Raw genomic sequence first — 18,126 nt, 5'->3', positions numbered from 1 at the left:
CTGCAGTTTACTGACAAATGTGTAAAACATCACTTTAATGCTTCGGTGAAAAGCTCTTGGCTGTGTTATAGTATGCCATCGCACCACATTGCTCCACAGGCCACTATTTATAGCCGTACACTTACAATGATTCACTACTCACTACTCACGAATCTTGTAAAGCCGATGATGCTAAAACAACGTCGGGCGCTAACCTCATGTGATTCGAAAGGTGCATTCATGAGCAACAAAGCGCTGCCTTGCTCGCCGCATCCTGCGACTCGCACAATAGCGCCTAAACTGCAACTTGACGTTTACAATTGCACACGTCTGCGTAGCTATTCTTTTCTGAGGCACGGGTGGTGCTGCCGAGGCCTGGCTTTGTGTCAAATCTCTTCTTTATTCCTGTGGATAAATGCGGGACTGAACTTTCAGCGGATTTTCCCCTCTGCAATTTTCCCATTCACACGTGTCTTATAACATCGTTTTCCAGCCTCTCCTGCTGTTTTGGTTCAGCCTTTTCCCGTGTTTAATGATCTCGGAGATGGCAGAGCATAATAGAAAATATTCTAATGGGGGCGGAATTTCAGGCAAACAAGGCCGACACACATTCACCATAGCTGAAGGTTACTGACTGTTTCTCTGATAGAGCATGTCAACAGAACATAAGAGTAGACGTGTGTCATCGGTGTTTTTCCCAGCGTGCCCACGACTCACCCCCACTCAACAACAGCTACCGCAGCCTGGATGTGGACTTGTTAATAATAGATGATGCTGCGGGAATACAGCACCAGAAAGAACGCAGAAGCTGTTTGGGCTCCGTCATGTTAATGTCGTGTCATTACACATTCATGAAGCGGAGTTCATAACCTCCTGTTGTTCCATAAGCGCAGTTTGGTTCTTCTTTGAAATGACCGCTGGCCAGCTTTTTTGGTATTGCAAGGCAGTTTCCACAAAGGGCAGAATTTATCAGCAGGCGTCTTGAGATCACAAGGAAAGGATCAAATTACAGGCATGCAACATTTATGGCTGGAATCTCAGTTTCAAAGAAACAGAGAGAGTTCAGTGGACTCCGTGGTCAAACAGACTACGACCTTTTACTGAACCGCACGACCGTTTCTGACATAACAGTAGAAACCAGGGCTCGGTCAGACCTGGATCAAGCTCTGCTCGGGGAAAAAAAGAAAATTTATACACTAAAGTTCAGCCGGTGAATAAAAATAACTGGTTATTTTAAAGTGACAGATTTACAATAACTGCTTCTGAAGCAAAGGATTCGGATGTCTATTTCAAATCACATCTGATTAAAGCTGTCTTTTTTAACTGTGGGGGGAGGCTGCGTCAGGACCTGGCAGAGTTTTAGCGCTCCAAAGTCCACGTAAAGCCAAGTCAAAGGCTTTTTACTGGCAATTTGTATGAAACCCTGGAGATAAATGCCACGGAGCAGAGAAACAGGTGATCTAGGTGCCAGAAGAAAGCTAAAAGTAGCAATTATTACACTTAAATAGTAGGAGTAGGAGTTTTTGGTAAGAAAACTCCTTTTCTACACTTTTACTGGCTTTTAGAGTCCTCAGCATGCTTCTCCCTTCGTATTAAGTTGGCTCTGTTTGTGAGAGGACGCACCACTAAGCAAATGATTGAACACACAGTTATTTTCCATTAGGCTTCTATCCTCTGACCCGTCATTAAACGCTCATTACGAGGCTAACTGTCCGCCATTTAGTCTCATTGGGTTTGGTGCAGTGCTGCTGGCTCTTGACAACAGGCTCATTTTCTCTACATGTTGAAGGAAGGTAGTAATTAATATATGATCGTCTTAATCTATGCAGAGATGACAAATGATGTGTGGAGATGTTGTTTTTGTTCCAGCAAAAGTTTCATCCCCGCGCCAGTCTTGGCACCGCTGAGACTTGAAACAAGTGCTGTTATTTATCACAGCGCCACTTAAGGATGCTGTTTAAATAGGTGCCTTCCAAACATTACAGGGGGAAATACAACAGAAACATTGAGCACGCAAGAAGGAAGAGAAGCCATTTTCCTTTGGAATTGTGCTCAGAGTGAAAAGGGAGCCTTACTTCTGCCCTCTGAGGACTAAAAGTTGCCTAATCTTCCGAGACAATTGGTGAAGACGCTCATGCTGTGGCTCCTGCCTTTCCATCTAAAGCTAATCCCAAACAGTGAACATGGGTAGGAACTTTTAATTTACTGCTAATGCTAAAGGCAGTTTCATGAGAAGCCACAGGCCTCCTGGTGTGCAGTGATAAAGAAAGAAGAGAGCGGAGCTGGAGACTATCGGAAGCCAAAGCTGCGTGATTTATGGAATGGGACTTTTAGCCTCGTGTACCTGGGAGGTCTCAACATCCGGTTGAAATGTCGTCGGCAGCTCATAAAAACAACTCAAAAGTGTCGGAGCCACACTGACGAGAGACTTGTTGCGCCACCTTCAGCACTGCCAGAGCGTTGCCATTGAGGTTTACCGGAGCCCAGATATTGCGTCTGTTTTCTTTTTGGCAGATGTGGACCTCAGGTGTTTTCCACAGGCTCATCATTGTGTCCAAAATAGTCTGGTTATTCTATTTTCCTTTCATATTTCCCTCTGACTGCCGTGGTCATTTGTGCTCTGCGACACAATCGCCGCCATCGCTTTTCAGACAGGAAACCCAGGAGGACTCGGAATCGGCTTAGTTTTCTCTTTCAGCTGGCGCCCCCAGAAATGATCCATTTTTCGGATAATATTTGGCCTGTAATCACAGCTGGGGTTGATTTTCGCAGGAATTTGATTTCACTGTGCAGAGAAAACGGAGAAAATGAAAAGCAGGGGAGGAAACAAACGCAGAAACACGGAGGAACCGGGGAGGGAACCTCTCAGAAAACACTTGTAAATGTGTGCGAAACCCTTCTGTAGCAGCTGTTTACTCAGACACAACCGTCACCTGTGACTTCAACCAGATGTGCGTTGTGATTTCTACAGGTCCCTCACGGTGTCGTAGTTCGTAGATGTAGTTCGGCTTCACAGAGTCGCCGGGTCACAACTCTTTGCTTAAATTCAAGTCATTTCTAACTTTTTGACTAATTGATTCTACTTAACTAGTGGATTGCTACCGATTAATTACAATAGAAAGAACCGAGCAGATTTCGGGGTTATTTGTCCCCTTCTTGCTGAGTCATCTGTCACCAGAAGTGTGTGACATCATGCAGCGTCCATTGAGATTAACCTTTCAGATTTGGGTTAAATGATTAGATTTGTTGTTGTTCCTTCCTCTTTTTTATACCTTTGGTATTTTTGATAAGTGCACCAGGACATGAGCGTTCATGGACTCGACTGCGTGACCTTTATAGGTCGCGCTTCCAAAGAGTTTTCACGGTGCAGGAGTCAGGAGCAGACTGGTTAACCGAGGGAACCTTTGTAAAAAAGTTCCAATTCCACTTTGAAACAAAGTTGGCGGAATTTTCCAACAAAGTGGCAATAATGTGTGTGTGTATGGGCGTGGGGTGGGGGGGGGGGTAAGTCTCTCATGTCCACTGACATGTTGAAGTATACCATCATCTGTTCAGACTGTTATTGCTCTGTGCCGCCAGGTTCACGGGCAGTTACACACACACATACACACACACACACACACACACACACAACCTAATTTTAATTGAGTGAATGGAAGATCTCGGGGGCAGATACAGATCACATTCTGTTCATCCACAGCAGACAATCACACTCGTTTAGAGTCATTTATATGCATTTTTATAGTCGGCAGATGTCTAATTGAGGTTAACAGAATTATGGATGAATAAACCAAGCCTTGAGGGAAACACACACACACACACACACACACACACACACACACACACACACACACACACACACACTCACACACATGCATCTGTGAGCTGAGTCCGTCTGTTTGCTGTACTCTGACGGCCTTCTAAGTGCTCACAGGTCCGCGTATGCGAGCTCCTTGGCCTTCTTTATGCACGTTTGTCACTGCAGAGGTGAAACTCAAAGTCGAGGGTGTCCATTATAATCTGTGGAGGACTGAAATCTTTTCTTTGAAGCACTTCCTCTGTTGCATTATTGATGGTGCTTATTGGTCAGAATGACTTCCTGCAACATGGCAGATTCTGAGCAGACGAGCACGGGGGCGCCATGGTCGTGAGGGCGCGTGCCGTTTGGAGAAACACCCATTTCCGACAGGATTTTGCAGAAACAAATGTGCTCTTGTAACTTAGAAAAAAACAATTTGCATGCTTACAATAAAGCACAAATATCCTTTTACTTCTCATTAATCAGGATTTACTGTCTTAACTGTTGTCGTGAACGGTGGTGTAATCTCATAATTAATAAATGATCTCAGGAATTTGATCCCACAGCTCCTCTTAACATTTGCTGCTACGTCGACTCGGGTGTTACCAGAGCAGGATGAGGGCACCGCTATCCCAGATATTTTGCTACATTAGCAGTAAAACATTATGAATCTTCAATCTGGGACAAATATGTCAGATTTTGCAAACACCATTCCAGAATGAGAGCAATTTGAAATGCCAGGGAAACAAAAAGCCGACATCTGCTTGAATCCCAGGCAGAGATAAGGTGGAGCATAAATTATCCTCTGCATATGTTGGAGGGCCAGTTTTTATGCATGTCGCTGAGATTAAACAGCCTCGTTGTGGCAGCCTTGACTTGGCCTCTCTGCTCCTTCTGTGTCACAAAGCTACAAGAGCCGCTGAGGACACTCGGCTAATGAAATACAAAATGTCACTTAAATTATTGATGAATTAACAGACCACAGGCAATAAAAGGTGCAAAATCAGGTTGAACCTGTGTTTTGAGGAAAAGAGTCACCTCTGCGCTTCTTTGGCTGAATAATTCACTTTTTTAGCTGTGTGTGCTCAAGTAAAATTGATTCAATAGATGCACAGATCTGGTCCCACATATTGTGAGCAGTGAACTTGGTTATCTTAAGCAGTTTCGCAATGACAACAGCGGTTACATTTAACCAGTAAATGAGAGTCAAATGGCACATGGTTGAGATGACATCCAGCATCTAGCTTCACACTCTCAGGCCAGAGCAAAAATCTGTTGCTATTGTCCTCCTCAGTGTAAGGTGGCCACATTGAGCGTTTAAAATATTCTCATGGGGTCAGACTCATGCTTCAAAAGTGTTCTCATTCCTAACGAATCACAGGTGTAGCTGCAGCAAACTGATCAGACGGTCAGAGCTCATTCCAGCTAACAGGTACGCTTTGGCCCGGTGGCTGTTATTGAGCATTTACCAGCTAGCTTCAGGCAAGAAGGAAAAAACTCCAAGTGAGAAGTGTTTGTTGTTGGGAGATAAGGTAAAAAAAATGCTCAAATCAATATTCAAGGCAATGTGACGGTACCTGTTTATATTTATTTATTCTAATTAAATATAGAAATTCTCACATAGGGCCCTGAGGTGAGCTGATGACCTGTCCAGGCGTGTCCCCTGCCAGGACCCTCCATGCTACCACGAAAGGGACAAAGTGGTCAAGAAAAGAAAAACTTTACTGTAAAACCTCCTATACTTGTAGTATTTTGAAATCCTTCAGAGAAAAGGAACTCTACAGTATGAGAGGCCTGGAGGATAGATTCAAAAACGCTTACTTGATTATTATTTTCGGTTGCTGCATCTCTTTGCATATAAGACATCAGGAAGAGGCTTCGGTTACACCCGACCTCATGCCGTCTGAAACCTGCAGGAAACTGTGTTGCCTGGCTTCATTTGCCAGTGTGACGCGTCAGAGAAGCTCACCAGGTCATGTGGAAGCAGCGCGTTAATTGAGAAGAGCGCAACATCAGGGAAGTGCTAGTGAACATTTATACGTTGTCAACGCAGAAGGTGTGCATGCACCACAGGCCTCGCGAACGTGTCGGAATTCAACCTGTCAGTCTGCAGCAGCAATTAAAATGTATCAATTAGTTAAAATACGGAGCAGCATGTGTGCGTTGAATACGCGGATTAGTCGAGCGGGTCATTTGCATTCGAGAGTGAGCAAATTCTTTTTGAACATTAAAAAAAACGTTAACTGTTTTAGCGTTAGCAGACCTGTCAGCAGCACAGCCAGCCAGCGACGAGACAACCAGCTAGTGATAATGGATGGATGTTTTCAGGAGCAATTTAAAGGAGGTGAGAATCGAAGCAGGCTGTATCCCCCGCGGGTGTCTCTTGCTCTATGATATACTGAAGCCTAATCAATCTTCATTGTCAAGCCGCATTCACAAAGTGCTGTGTGCCTGAGGACCCACGGCTGTAATTAGCCTCATAAAGGTGAGAGATAGAGTGTGATGCTTGTTCAGGAGCCTCCTGGTCAAGCCGTTAAATCAACCCTGAAAAGGGTCAAGAACCACATCGGGAGAAAATACCTTCTGGTTTTGGTTTTATTGGTTTGTTTGTTTTGGCGTTTTTGTGAGTGTGTTTCTTCTTTGTAGCGTAAAGTTAAAATGATGGAAGATAAATGTAACGCTAAGCTATGCTATACTACAGCACATTTCCACAAATTGGAATTCATTTAAATATAAGAAGAGCTGATTAATCAATGCAGGCAGTCCATTTAAACAAAAAAACACTGTGAAAAGTGCATAAATATATTCTCTAAAGGTGCAACACATATTTTATGCCCATTCTCCCCTCAAATCCACGTGGGTAATATGACTTGCAACTCCAAACTGCAGGTGTCAGCTCCAGCTGCTGCCACATGGGGATACTGTGCAGCCATTATACGCCGTGGCTTCTCATAATGCGTTCCAATTTTAAGCACATTGGGGTTAACACACTTAAAGTTTTATAAGGCCATACGAGGAAAGGCCACCTTTCCTCAAACTTAATCCCGCCGTGACAAATGTCAAGGCCGTAAAATGTCCAGAATGAAAAATATTCTGGCATTTCCAGTGCAGAAGAGAAGTGCCGAAGTGTTTTAGCGCTATTTCTTTTATTTATTTGAAGTAGCTGACGGTTTGTTAGCTGCTCTGCAGCAGAAACACTGTTGGTTGTTGTTGTGCAGGATCACGACCTCTGACTCACTCAGCCGAAGGCACGATGCCATTTGCAGTATCGCAGAAAAGACTTCAGCGTTAAAGGCAGGTTGTTGTTAAAAATGTTCCTGATTCCTACTATCGGCAACATTCAGGACATCGGTCATGATCACGGGGTTGAGTTATGTCACTGACTGCACTCAAAAATTCTACTTTGATCAGCTGGTTGCACAGATTTAACAGTGCCGTGAAGGGTAATACCGGAGAATGTCCTCAAAGCCCTCATTAAAAGCATATTTTTGCATCCAACAGTGGACATCTTGATAGCCCCAAAGACTCTTGCGTCCGTATGTACAATTTTATTTAACCAGTGGTTTAAAGCAAACTTGAAACCAGGATGTACGTGTGTGCACTGTTGATTATCTTAAAATCCATCCATCCATCCATCCATCTGTCTGTCTGTCCGCCCGTCTGTCATTTAAATAGACTGGAGTAAGCTGTAGGTCATCAGAATATTTACTGACATTTTCCTATTTAATCTCATAATCTCAGTTGCTATCGGCTACGTGAGCACAGAAGTGCCTCGTCGTTTAAAGACTGATTAACAACATCTTAAAGATATGATAATGGGGGATTAACTGGCTCACATCAGACATGACGACAGCAGATTACTGGGAGAGTTGCTCATAAAGGGGCGGAAATGTATTAATTGTGATGTTTATTACTTTTTTACTACAAATATAGTCGCATGCTTCAAATCTCTCATTTCAGTTAGGAGAGAACTTTGCACGGCCAATGACCAAAACCACAATAAAAGTAACAGCAGAGGTGATTAAATTAGATTCCCCGTGATTGTTGGCTTCAGGTGAGATGAACTGGACGGAATGGTTGTGAAGCGGAGCGGCTAATGTTGTTCTTGGGCGGTGGGCTGTGCCATCAATAACCTGACGCCTTTCTGTCTGATAAGTAGAGCGGGTGTCAAATGGGTTTCAAAGTTTAAGAGCCAGCATTCATCAACCCTTTGCAGGGTAGGCTGGGGCCGATCCGTGACGCCTTCGGGTCCAATTCCACCGCTCGTCCCCGGGCCAGGGCAGCATAACAACCATTCACAGCCCCATTCACGTCTACGGTCACGTTAGAGTCGCTGATGGGTCCATCCCCAAAAGACCTAAACACTGGAGTTTTGGGATGGAGTTTTCTGTTAAGCGAAGGAGGTTTTGTATTCTGGTCACGGTTGTTTTTTCTTGAAAGACAAATGAGAGATTTCAAAAGCCCATCTCCACCAGATGTGCAGCGATTTCCTTGGCTGGAGCTTCTAAACTGTCGCTCAGTTCTCGGCGTCAACAGAAGTTTCTGAGCTAGTATCTAGTGGCTGAGGAACAAATGTGCAAAATGTCCGAGGAAGGTTCTGTCTTTAGCACCAAGTGTGTAACAAAATACTCCAAAATTACACAGAATTGAGCGAAATTAACACGGCTGAACATGTTTTGAACATGCACAATCCCTCCATTAGCTCAGGTGGTGAATATATCACAATGAGCTGCAGTGCCGATATTTAATACTGGGTGGGACATGAGGAAACCCCTCAAAGTCATAATCCCTACAGGTCAGGGTAGTAGTGAAACGCACAAAAGCTGCTTAGTGGGAGGTGGTGAATTGGAAGATTAGCTTCATGCGCATGTGCGTGCAGGGGCAGGGTGGCGTGCTCAGCATATGTATCTTACTGCCAGCGAGCTATGCGATACAGGCTAATGTGGGAATGTGCACGTAAGGCCTTCCTCTCTGAGTTCATTCGTTTCAAATGAGCGACTCCAGACTTCACTGCAATTTCTCCCAGTGGCAAAGAGACTTTGCATGTTTGTGTTAGAGCTAACGCTTAGCCAGGCCCATTTTGTTGTCCAACCTGTTAAAAACTGTAGTGTACAAAAAAAAATCACTCTGTGATGTTTGGATTTATTTGCACTTCAAAACACAAATTTGTTGGTAAATGGCAACGCAGATTAAACCAATACAGTGGGGGAGGAACATTTTTGTGGTACAGTACAGGCTGCACTGGCAGAAACAGTTAGCCTTGGGATATTATGGAAATATTTATTTGTTCTATTTTCGATAAGCAAACCATTCGATACACCAACAACTGCCAGAGGAAACACAGGGGCGATTTTAGCGATAATAGCTTCATGGGGTTTACGGTTAATATCTAGTTCCCGAGGGAACACCCACGGAAGAGGATGCCGAGGTCTACTCTCGCTCTTAACTATGGTGTCATCTTTGAAGGCCAGACTCTTATGTAAGGAGTTCGGTTCCGGGCGGTTTGTGATGCTAGCAGCATTAATATGGCGCTTGCTTGAGACAGTAAAAGTGCCTGCATTATATGGAGAAAGTGAGAATACACACACACACACAGTTCTCTTAACAACGGAATGTTAGCCATGAGCTAATTTTTTTGGGATGAGTTTTACTGGAAAAGACTTGTTTTTCATAGAATGAGAGAAACAAGAGCTTGACCCTTAAGTTCTTCGATTGAAGCAGCTCCATGTCAACCATTCACAAGAACCATATCAGATTGCACCAGACACCAGACTGGCCCGTGGCTAGAAATCCCAGGGCAGCCATAAGAGGCTTTGCTCCATCCAAGTGGATGAATAGAGATAATTGAATGAAATATTAGACAAGAGCCTTCCACAGTCTTTTTTTTTTTTTAAATGATTTTTTTTTTGCAATTTTAAATGAAAACATCAGAAACTAAGCTAAGCACCTGTAGCAGCCTATGAAAAGAATGACAGGAAATGCCATGTTTATAGTGCAGGAGCATTCTTCAAAGGCAACAGCTCATAAAGACACAAAGGGCAGATTAGAAGTAAAGAGAAACTGTAAAGTTTGAAGACAAAGAGAAAGAAACTGACGGACATTCTCTTATCCATCCATGGGCACAGGTACTCACACCTTTGGTCAGTGTTGTTGCTCTCTTCGAGACCTTAAAGGGGGGCCCAGGAAAGTTCTTCTGTGCCATCACAACGCAGATCCGCCCGTCCCACCTACTTTGTACGACATAATGTTCTTAATCTGGATTTAAGGTGGCCAAAGAGAAAAGCCTGGAATTAGCTTAATGGGAAGAGCCGGGCACGCGACTTAAACCTCACGTGGTGTGAAAGTCACAAACAGGCAGTCAGAGCCAATGCGATTTTTGTGTCTACGTGCTGTGTTGACAGATGCCATCGGGGTTTGTTTTGTCCGTGCAAATCAAAGAGCTGCTTGCTGCTATGTTGGCGTGTCCCACCCATTTTCCACTGGACAGATTTGAGATTAATGAACTATGTAATGACTAAGTCATCTATAGCTCTACACTTAATTGCTAATGGCATGCCGTGTTTTATGTTCAGATTGATTCAATTCTATAATCTTTCAAATGTCACTGCATGTTTTCAGCCATAAGTGTGTAAACAGTAGCATGGAAAAGCTCAGCCGCAGCTCCAATAGAATAACTTTGGGATTGTATGTGTATTGATTGTATCCGGGTTCCGGGTGACTTTGTTTTTTTGCAGCAAATAAATGTCTTGCGCTCTAACCGAGCACTCGGTCCCAACAGGGCCACATGGCAGTGTTCCAAACATTCATTGTAAATCTAATTGTCTGCACATGTTTTAGCCTCCGTGATCAGACTTAGTGTTCTCTCCATTAGCTCTCTTCCTCCTCTTCCTGTATGAGCCCGGGAACCCGAAGATACCTCTGGTAACTGGGAATTAGCCGTTTTCCTGTCGAATAAATTAAACACCATCAAGTTGTTGCACGGATCAGAACCACAGCGACATAAATTAGCCTTCATTGTACTTATGAGGCCGTTTATGTTCGAAGTTCTGTCACTTGTTTTGCATTTTGTGACCCAAAAAAGAAATTGTAAGGAAGGCTAAAAATACCAATGACCGTAGAATCTGTTGTTGTTGAACATGCTCTCATTTTTACTACAGAGCTACTCTACTTGTCTCCCAGCAGAGCTGATATTGAGATAGATTAATGTTTCAAAGACAGAGCATTTCTCAATTAAAACCAATTACACTGAAATAAATTGATGGCAGCTCATTTATTTAGTGTTAGATGGATAAACAGCATGGAACTAGCATGAGTTGTCAAATGGGCTGTTTAGAATAGGCGTCTATTTTACCTGGTGGTGAAATTTAGGATCCAACTGCAGAGGTTCAGCTCACATCAATGTGACACGAGCGGCTGACGAGTCCGGTTTATCGACCCCGTGTTCAGATTCCAGTGTGTAGCAGCAATGATACCAGACAAATAATTACAGCAGGATATGATCAAGCCCAGTCCTCATTGTTCAGATGTATCTCCTGGGCTCTGGGACACAAAGGCCACAGGTTCTGTGCCTCATGATGGGCTGAGAACCTTGCTGTGTCTTTGGGAGCTCAGTGGTGCTTCTCAGACCTGAACGGAGCCTCAGAAGGAGACAAATGTGAGCGAAATAGTAGAAATAGCAGGCGCTCTATGGGCTCTAGTGGATTAATAAGAACTCCTGGTCATAGCTTTGCACTTGTGATCTTGCCTGTAAGAATAAGACATCCTCTCAGAATTGTGGGGGAAATCGTTTGAATCCCTTGGCAAAGGCTCGGGGCACACGCTGTTTGATCGAAAGGGCTTCACATGTAGCACGAAGAAGAGAAAGAAAGCCACATAAAAGCCTGCCTGATGGCTAGCATATATCTGAAGATGAACTGTTGGGTAAATCAGTAGCAGGTGTTTTTCATCCTTCAGACAAACAGAACGGGTTTCTGTCGCGCTATAGGTTCCCTCCAAAGGAATTAATGTACACTTTATAATAAAACATCACAAGGAAGCAAGCAAGCTTCGTGCGTTTTCTCAAAATAGGCAAGTTTACCAGTGAATGGTCCATTTGTCGGTGCCTTTTTAAATCAGTGGTTGTCGGAAAGAGAAAATAATCTTTTACCCCCGAGGGCCATTGCTGCTGTACACTACTGCCGTAGAGTGGTCCGTTAGCTTTAGTTGGATTTTTGTCGCTAACGCACTGTGAAGAATGAGACAATAGGCTGTGTGACAACGTCATTACGGAACAATACCTCACAATTTTTCAGGGATCTTGCCTTTATTAGGTAGTAAAATGTGAAGAAAGATGTGTGTGGTGGGGGGTGGAGGGTGGAGCCAAAGCAGACTGGAACAAAACGCCGAGGCTGTCGGGTTTTGTCATATCGGTGCTATCAGTGCGGCCACTAAGATTTGATTTTTCATACTTTGTTCAAAAGTGAATCGTATCTGTCAAGGCCATACACGCAGGTTCAGCAGGTGGCCATAGATTTTTCAACCCGGAAACGTGATCATGCGTACTGAACTGTGGGACAGGAACACATATCTCCTGGTCAACACTCAGAAATAATTGTGGCGCCGAGCTCAAGGTGTTGTGTAGTTGCCTGCAAACAAAACTGTTTCTCCGTGTACCGTCGATGTTAAAATGCAGAAGGTGGCTGTAGATAAGAGATTAAACCGACAGATCTGTATTTATTTCGGAGAATATCTTTATTAATGTGGGTGGGATCTTTTCTTTTTTTTCCTGAGGCAAAACAGATCAGTAAAACAAGTAGATATGAAAACTGAGTCTGTCGCCTAAAGCCTCTCATGGGGTTGGAAGTGGGGGAAGTTGTTGGAGCACCTCTGGGACTGACCTGTAAGCAGCCTGCAACAGTTTGTCTCAGTTCTGCAGGTTTTTCTGCAGGCAGAATGACTTAGTAACAGAGCTAGAAGACTATCACTGATGAAGGAAAATAGGCCTAAATGTGGCATTGGAGGAGAAAAGCTTAAAAAAGAAAGATGTATTATCACTCAGTCTGTTTACTTCCTACTGCCGCCGCACTTAATTCAAATTTAAATGTACTTGCTGGCAAGCATATACTTATCTGTATATGACAGGTGCAGGAGAAGGAGCTGTTTTTGCAGCTTTTGCTAGTTTAAATTAGCATTTTGGGGTATTTTTTTTAGATTAGCATATTGTCTAACATTGTTTATGTCAACATCCAGCCTTTGCCTTTCATTGGTTCTGCTGATCTCATTTTAACCTGCTTGTTATAAGAGAATTATGAGAAACATCGGCAATAAGCCATAAACGAACAACGGGGAGAATGCTTCAAGAAGCCACATATGTACTCCACTCGTGGTCTAAAACTAACCCTCCCCTTGCATGAAAAATTCAGAAAAGGTTGCACTGATAATTATCCTGGAAATATCTGACACAGGTGGACCATGTTGGGCAGCTGGTGTGGTAATGTGCCAAAAAACGGTTTGTTTCCTCCCCAATGAACTCGGCTGCAGCGTTTTTTGGAGATATTTTGTCTTGTCGTTGTTGTATGTCACTGTATTTTCGCTGGCATCCAACTTCTGTGATGCTAGTTTGGTGAGACAGCCCTGTCTACACAGGGAGGGCCAACACTTAGGGTTACATCACAATCTGACACATACACAGTTTCACTCACAACCGATCGTGAAGTGTTGCTGGGTGTAATCAAGTGTTATGGACTCAACTCAAGTGACGCAAAGTTAAATTCTGTAGCAGGTGTCGACAGGAAGGCCTTGGATCATCAGCGTCAGAATGTCAGTGCGCTAAAAACCGTGTGCTACTTTAAAACCATTTAGAACATCTTGATGGCTGCGGCCTGTGTGAATCAACACAGAAATCCAGGCTTTATTCAGCTGTGAAACGCTCACATGTCATGTTATTGAGTTCCACCGAATGGCTGCAGCTCCTTCGCACAAAACGCAAAACACTGTAAAACTGAAAAGATGTTGGATAATTTATGTTAATGATTTGATGCCGCGAACTGCTGAATATACCTTGTTAAACTTTAATCCTGCTCCGAGCATCAAAGACGTAGGTAGCCCGTATGGATGTGTGCTGCGTAAGAGAAGGGAGAAGAGAAGGTGAATATTAAACTGATACAGGTTTAATGGTGTAATTGGATGTCAGTTAAGACAGACCTTTAGAGAAGGGAAAAGAAATATTGAAGATTTATGACTACCATTTCTACTTCCATGCTTTCCTTTGTAGTTCCTGATATCCACAAACATAGCAAAGCTGTGCTGTCATTTTGAGGGAAGGCCAGTTTGTGTTGCTGAGGATCAGTGGGTGTCTTCTGCCAGTTGATAATACATTATAGCAGCTATATAAGGGCCACTTGGAGAAATCACTTCAAAGAAGCAACCGAGATAGCGGCTGCCCAATCAGATCTCACTTTAGTGGGATAATGGCATTCAGTTCCCCAGAGGCAGAGAGGAGGATGTGTCATAAATTATGAATTTCCCCCAGAACAGATATGGATGGCAGTGTCATGCAATAATTGGCACAGCACTTTAGCTGGGAGTTAAAGCTGGCTGGTGGCTGAGTGATGTACGCTGCAGGCTACTGCCTCAAAAACATGTTGACATGATTCGCAAAGTCAGCGCGGCACAAAGCGTTGCCCTCAATTATTGCGTCGACCCGTGGTTGTATGATCGGGCAACCTCATATCCTGACCTGTGGGGCAGCAGGATGGGGAGTCAGGCTGGGAGGTCAAGGTCAGAGGAGCTGTCTGTGAAGGCTAAAGCTGTAGTGGAAAATACTGTCACATAAACATTATTATAAAAGTAAAAAACTGGCAGCTTGTGTAGTATATATCTATGCACTAACAATTCCTTTAGGATAAAGGTGGATTTTTGATTTCATACCTGAATATTTGCTAAATATATCTTTATAAAGTTGAAAGTGTTGAAATTCTGAAGTGTTGTGCCGCCCTTTGTCGATGAAGGAAACTTTGCGGACAAGAGCGTCCACGTGCCGACTCACTTGCAAAACAGGCCAGCTTCTTCTTTTGTGATTAAAAATGTGACCAAGTTCGTCTTCAATCTCAAAACCCTGATCCCCCAACTACAAGGGAGAGGTGGTTCTAACCAAAGATTGTTAGAACAAAGTTATGCTAGTCGGCGGACATCGGCAGTTGGTGTCCAAATTCAAGCAGTGTAGGAGTAAGAACAAAACTAACGCTGCCTGTAGGTGGTTGTAACAAGAGATCCTGGATACATGCTTACACATATTGTCTCGACTTCTTAACCACTTTGTAATCCCTTTTGGGGTCACGGGGAGGGTACACAATCTGCGAAGGCAGGTCCACCACTGGATGAGGCGCCATTTCATCGCAGTGCCCTATATAAGCATTTGGTACCTTGCTCAAGGGTACCTCGGCAGTGCTCAAAAGGTGTCCAGCACCTTCCCCTACTACCAGAACACCTTCCATGTTTTGTCTGCACTAGGGCTCGAACCGGGAATCCTCCGCTTCTTAGTTCTCCACAGACTAAGCTACCGCCGCCCTCACGTGTATCTGTAAAAGTCATTAATTAAAAGTGCTCCCATCAAATTAAAATCCCACTGCAATATATGTATTCAGATTTGGACTTCTTCCTTTCTCTTCAGGTGAACGAGTCAGCTGTGAGGTGGTGAACGGCTTCTTTCTTGCGGCTTTCATCCGTAGGAGGAGGGGAAAATACTTGGGAGTGTTTGTTACCTGCAGGAGGAATTCAAGGTCAGGACACAGTGTACTCACACACAAAGCTGCTCAGGCGCACTCACCTTTGGAAAAAAGAAATCACCTCAGCAGATAGAAGGAGCGGCTTCTCCTCTGCTCGCTCTGGTTCTATTAAAACAGAGTCAACTTTTCTATGGGTGTTGAATACGAAAAAAACCTAGTAACGCGATATTTATACAACAACACTAATTGTTTTACTGCATGTTAATGCTGATTGTTTTTGGGTTACTTTCCATCTCATCGAGATTGGATCATACATCTGTATGTTGAGTACAATTAGTTTGGGGATTTGCTCACACGCATGTCTCAACGCTTTCACACTTCTGTTCTACTTCTCCTCGAGGGGTCGCATCGTTACTCAGCGAAACCCTTTCGAACGAATAAGTCACCATAGCAGTGCCCCAGAACATCTTAGACACATAAAAGCAACACCTCCCTTTGTAGGTACGCAGATGGGCAACCATAAATTAGGCTCTAGCCTCACAAACGTCGGTTTTGAAAAACGTTAAATCAATCATTGCTCCGTAAAACGAGCTGAGTCGGGTGTAGCTCCCATTAACTCCCACGTTTAATTCAGCGCGGAGGGAAAAAAAAATGTAACATGTCGTTTTGCCACTGTAATTTTTTTATACACATATAGTGTAAAGTCTCTTTTTTTTGAATACGGGGGAATTCTGAGCTAAATGATCACTTTATTGTGTGTGGGTAGAAGGGGGGGGCTGTTGTAATTGTGTGAATTTTCATAAGATTCCGTCAAACGGTGTGGAAGAACATCAAGTTTAAAAAGTACGTGCACACAGTAACAGTGGCAGCACGCTGACGGCTAATGAGCTACGCAGACCTGTCAGCCATCTTTTAAAATGTCTAAGAGAGGCTTATACCTAAAAAGGTTGTATTTTTTAATGTTTGTAGGAGATTCTCAGGCAGAGTAATGGGGATTTATTCAGCAAAGTATTCAAGCATTTTGCCTGGTTAATAAGAAGAGACAAAAAAGTTTCTAAACTACTACTTTGAAATGTGTCTTCCCATCTTTGGATTTTGCATTGTTGCATTGTTAATTAAAAATAAAAAAATATGCTGCTTATTCTTTCATTTCATGTTGCTACAATACAAAGCAGCGAGTTTTTGATAGTTTAAAAAAAAGCGATTAATCGCAATTGAAAATATGAACCCTTGGAAAGCAAAAATCAGGAATTGCATGATTCAATTCCGACGATCAAGACTGTGGGTCCGATGATGCTTTTTGAGACGCTCCCGCCATTGTTACGTATTTCACAGGTCCTACGTCTTCTATCCTAATTGGGCCCTTCTTTACATCCACTTTAGATCCACCTCTTTTATTTAACTAAAAATCACTACTCAAGACTGCAAGACTTTTGATACGTCCATGATTTTTCTTTTTCTTTCCAAGGCCAGGAGTGCTCCAAACATGGAGCAGAATTCTCCGTTTAATTGCTTCCCCACAGATCGCTGCCTGCTGAAAAAACCAGGTTAATTGCATAGGACACGAGAGCCACATGTGCCCTTCATTCATGGATGCTACAGTCGTTTAGTATGCATATTTCAGTCTTAAAAATAACAAAATGCTTTGGAGAAAGCTCTTTGTAAGAGCTTATACTGTAGCAAAACTACCACGGTTACAAAGAGGCTGAGGCACCTCTGCAGCACATCTGGTTGTCTTTCCAAACTACTGCTAAATGTACTGACAAATAACCAAATAATCTTCAGATTTAGCAGGATACTTTCACAGAGACTCCTTTGTGTGGTTTATCATTTCTGTTTGAAATGAGGCCTGTGAAACCACCAAACCTTCGTGAAATTGACAGTACAACATTACATTTTGTGCCCTTATTTTCGTGTTGTATCAGAATTGTGCCTGCGTGCGTGGCCACTCAGGCGCCATCATCACCAAAATCTTCACAATCTCATCTGGGAACGGCATTGCAGTCCCTGAAAACTAGAGCGACTATTCATTTGAGCCTGAAAGTTGCCGATTGGGCTGCATGCAGAATTCATGGGATCTGGCTAATTTTGCATAAACTGATTGATGCTGGGACACAATGAATTTCTAGAGGGGCTGTTTAGTCTCTCTCCATCCCTCCACCCCATTTCCCTTCTTGCTTGCTCTTTCATTAATCCTTCCTGTATTCTTGTCTCATTAGTTTCCCCACTTTAGTGCTGTTGTCTATTTGTATTTTCAGCATCTGTGATTCTTCCTTTTCTGCCCCTTTAACCCCCCCCCCCCATGCTTTTCTTCACCCTGCCCATACTCCTCCAACTGATTTTCTTCATTATTTCTCATCGAAAAAGAACTGTTCCTTTGGCTGTGGATGAGTTTTCCTCATCCTCATCCTCATCCCCCCCAGACATTTCCCTTAGGATTGATTCCTGGTGCAGAGTCCTTGTAGAATATTCCACCGTGATGAGAGTGGCTGTGGATAATAATACCTTGTTTCCACTTGATGTAGAATCTCAGGGCGGTGTGAAGGACAAGCAGGGGCAGCAGAACACAGACAGATGGTAGATTATATTCATCAAACACATAGGAACGGAGCACATTCAATCCTGGCAGGAATTGACATGGGT

At 43.4% G+C, this 18,126-nt stretch overlaps 1 protein-coding gene across 4 annotated transcripts in view; it reads left to right on the top strand.

The window, feature by feature from the left end:
* LOC130540248 (leucine-rich repeat and fibronectin type-III domain-containing protein 2) overlaps positions 1-18,126 on the top strand; it is an 87,730-nt gene that overhangs the window by 15,502 nt on the left and 54,102 nt on the right. For 2 of the 4 annotated variants that reach the window (XM_057059260.1, XM_057059257.1), the window contains exon 2: positions 15,429-15,537. The exons of the other annotated variants lie outside the window; for them this stretch is intronic. The gene's annotated coding sequence lies outside the window, so the exon portion shown is untranslated. The remainder of the gene's footprint in view (positions 1-15,428; positions 15,538-18,126) is intronic. 4 annotated transcript variants of the gene reach the window in all.

The sequence above is a fragment of the Takifugu flavidus genome, chromosome 16 (genome assembly GCF_003711565.1).
Source record: "Takifugu flavidus isolate HTHZ2018 chromosome 16, ASM371156v2, whole genome shotgun sequence".
NCBI classification, from domain to species: domain Eukaryota; kingdom Metazoa; phylum Chordata; class Actinopteri; order Tetraodontiformes; family Tetraodontidae; genus Takifugu; species Takifugu flavidus.
The sequence above is the reverse complement of the archived record's forward strand: the minus strand, read 5'-3'. Positions and strand labels throughout refer to the sequence as shown.